This window comes from Scylla paramamosain, chromosome 17 (genome assembly GCF_035594125.1).
Source record: "Scylla paramamosain isolate STU-SP2022 chromosome 17, ASM3559412v1, whole genome shotgun sequence".
NCBI classification, from domain to species: Eukaryota; Metazoa; Arthropoda; class Malacostraca; order Decapoda; family Portunidae; genus Scylla; species Scylla paramamosain.
Window position 1 is genome coordinate 5610001 of NC_087167.1, and position 4122 is coordinate 5614122.

A 4122-nucleotide genomic window follows, 5' to 3' on the forward strand; every position below is an offset into this window, starting at 1 on the left:
AGAGAGAGAGAGAGAGAAGTACAGGGTGTTCTAATTTGAGATAGTTGATTTCATGTTGCCATTTAAAACCGAAGCGAGAGAGAGAGAGAGAGAGAGAGAGAGAGAGAGAGAGAGAGAGAGAGAGAGAGAGAGAGAGAGAGAGAGAGAAGGGTGAAGCTCTCTAAATACAAACTCGTAAAGCACTCCATTAAAACCATTAGTAGGAAGAAGGACATAACAAAGGGCCATTTTTTCAAACTACATTAACTTAACAATTTCTGGAACATTTCACTTAAAAAAAAAGGAAAAAGAAAAGAAAGAGAGAGAGAGAGAGAGAGAGAGAGAGAGAGAGAGAGAGAGAGAGAGAGAGAGAGAGAGAGAGAGAGAAAAACAAAAAAACTACCCATCAGGAGCATTTAAGTAATCAACGCTCACTGACACCTAAATTACACCTTTGATAAAATGTTGTAAATGATATGCTTTGGTCCCCCCTTGGAAATAATGGTTATTGCTTCGACTATTTTTACAGCAACATCTACGTAGAGTCACTGGTGTTATTGTGTGCTAGAGGTGCAGCCTTATTTGACAGATTGTGTTACGTTTGTTTGACAGGAGGAGGAGGAGGAGGAGGAGGAAGAGGTGTATGATGATGATGAGGAGGAGGTGGACGAAGAGAAGAAGTAAGAGATGGATGAAGAATAGTAGGAGGTGGACGAAAAGGAGCAGCAGTAGGAGGTGGATGAATAAGAGGATCAGTAGAAGGTGGAAGAATAGGTGGTGGTGGATAGTGAAGAACACAAAGCAACATCGAGAAACACAAAGGAAGAATTAACAGCAGTAACCCACAGATCGTTGTTGGCCTCTTTGTGGGGAAGTACGCTTTGTAACTTACAGCACGAGGGAAAGGATAGCAAAGATGAAGGCTCCTCTCTCAGCTCGAAGAAAATAGATGGAATTATACAGAAAACAGATATGAACAGCCATTATTGCTTCTTGTATCGGCGTTAGACAAGAGTAAGAGTCTCATTAAAGTCACATTTCATAACTAAAACCCGAACGATTTTTGATTTGGCAAGCACAGCGACTGGAGCCCAAAAATGTGTTGTATGTTTTTTAAAAGCTGTAACTGTTATGCTGTCGACGGCGTCACAAGGTAGAGTTTCAAATGCTTACGACTTGATGGGAGTAATCATCATCATCATCATTCCTTCATTTTAAAAGACCATGAATTTTGTTCGTTAAGCTTTTCTTCAAAGGGAATATATATATATATTTTTTTTGCAACCGAGGCATCATGATATTAATTACTTTACATGGTGCTCTTCCCAGCTTTTCAGTATGTCTTATTGTAATGTGGGGACCTACTCTGCATCCTGGATTGCTCGTGATGGGTTCGAACCAGCGTTTTAACATAACTCTTTCTGATTCGTTTTTTGAAGTAACGTATGCGCAGTATAGTTTTAACGGCCTCTGAGCAACGTTGAATTGATGTCTGGACTTTGAGATCCTTTCCTTACTCACCGCATAGATTTACTTGTCATTCATTAAATATTGAACATGGTGAGTATTGCTTCCAGTGTAAAAATAATTTGCATTTATCGACATTAAGTTTCATTTACCTCTCGGTGGCTTGACTTGTTTGTCAATTTGGATTCAACTGCAAGTTTTCTCTGTCTTCCGTTATAATTTCTTTACAAGTTTCTTATCACCCGCAAATTTCGACACTGCGGTCAGGCCATTGTCGATGTCATTAACATATATATCAAGAATACGAGGAGTAGGAGGAGGAGGAGGAGAAAGGAATGACAAAGACGAAGGCAACGACGAGAAACATAAAGGAAGAGGAGGAGATACTGATTAAGCTTGGAAGTGGATGAGTTACAGCTCCCATTCTGTGCATTCCCTGGTGTGTAGTTGGTGTATATGTTGTGTAATTAAGAGTAGTGTAGGGCAGTGCAATGAAACACCCCCGAGGGACTTGAGTGTTTGTTATTGTTTGTCATTCTTTGTAATTTTTTTGTTTTTGTTTTTTTATATTATGGCATTAAGATGTAAATATTTAATGAAGCATTGGAAAGGGACCAGTTACAGCTTGCATTGTCATCGTTCCCAGCATTCCATAGTGTTCAAGTGTACATGGTGACTAAGTATTAGGAAAAAGACGAGTTGTACGTAGCATTTTGTCTCCTTCCTTCGCACGGTATGGTGTTAAGAGGTAAATAATGCATAAATCCTTAGACTAGTGATAGTATGACATTTGTTCTCAACATTTAGACTTTCTAAAACAACTTTACCTAGCAAAATAAAAATATAGGCGGCAAAAGGTTTGAACCAGTTGATCATTCCTCCTCTGTCAGTAGTGTCTCTTGAAATCTAAACTTGCATCACCCTATTTTATAAACTTGAGGACCCAAAGGAGTTAAAAGGTTAAGGTCTGTGTTATGAAATGCTACTCGATTGCTCCCTTTGCTTTTGTCATGAGATCATTCCTTAAACTTGCATTAGCCCATATCATAAAGTTGAGGAGAGGTCATAGCATTAGAAGGGTTAAGACCCGTATTAATAAACTAATTTCAAGGACCAGAGAGATGATTACTCGGATTCTCATTGGTGTCTTGTCATTTATGTTGTAGAATGCTTGTAAAATATGCTACTAGAATCACTAAAACACGCTAGTAAACTATAGAAACTTGTACATCTGCGAACCGTAGTGGAGATGAGACCCTGAAACGTGTGAAAATTTGGAGCTAAGTACTTATCGAGAAGGAAAAGTAATGGTTGCCTTTCTCTCCAGTCGTTAATATATCATGATGTGTCATAGGGGGTGATAGATGCCTTAATCACTGAAAAACAAAGAAACGAATTACAGCTTTTAATTTATCATTCTCTGGCGCATTGTTGGATTTAGAATTCAATATTAGGAGTGGAAAAGTGTGAGTTACAGATCCCATTCCCTGCATTCCTTGACAATAACGGCGTGGTGGCGGCGGAGACTAAAACAGAATATTGATCAGATACCTCGCGGGAGCTGTTATTGCTATGGAAAACGGCCCAGAGAGAGAGAGAGAGAGAGAGAGAGAGAGAGAGAGAGAGAGAGAGAGAGAGAGAGAGAGAGAGAGAGAGAGAATCCTTTCACTGCATAGCTGAGATCGCGGCGGCCAGTCAAGGGGGAAGCGCGCTGCAGATTAATAACAGAGGGAAGGGACCTTGTAGCCTGAGTAAATACACTGGAACAAGGCGAGCCACCGGACCTCGAATTTGGAGCACAGCTGAGGTCTCCCTAAGCTTATTGCAATGGTGAAGGCAGATTAAATACAAGCTGAATAAAAAGCACAACATATCTAACAACTGAAGTCTCGTCTATATCTTAAATAAAAGTTGAATTAAAGGAAGAAAAAAACAACATAACAGTCATTGAAGTTCTGTGTATACTACTGAATGATATCTTTGTAAATACATGAAATAATACAAGTTTAGCAGTGAGAGCTTAGCCAAATCAAATTATATATTAAAAAGTCTTCCGCCAAAAATTAATTAATGAAAGTTTGGTGTATTGGTTAATATTATATGAGTAAATGTAATAGTGAAAGCCGAGGTACTGGAATTATTAAACTGATGCCGCGAGTATTGGTTTTCATAATATGCCTGTATAATGCTGCACTTCCTGTATGTATATCTATATATATATTGACTGTCATTTCATCAGTGGAATTAACTGACTTATCAATATTTCAAAGCCTCGAACTAATCAGGGTTTTGTTACTGAAATATTCACAGCTTAGTCCGGAAAATTGAGATGTAAGTCCTCTCCCCACACTCCCTCCCGTCTCCCTCCCGTCTCCCTCCCTCCCTCGCTCATCAAGTTCAAATGATTACAGTCTAGTTTACCAGTTAATGTAGATTGAGGGACCAAATAGTTCATTACAGTGAGAGCCTGGGTAGTTAGTGGAAATAATTAGAGGTAATATAGTGAGCGAACACGGTACAGTAATTACGTGTTATTTAAGGCCTTAGCGGGAACTGGGGATTATCATTATTTTTGCTGATAACTTAGGAAGAAAAATTCTTAATCGAAACTTGGAGTAATTTGAAGACTGCCTAGAGTTTAATGATTTATTTATTTGTTTATTTATTATTTATTTA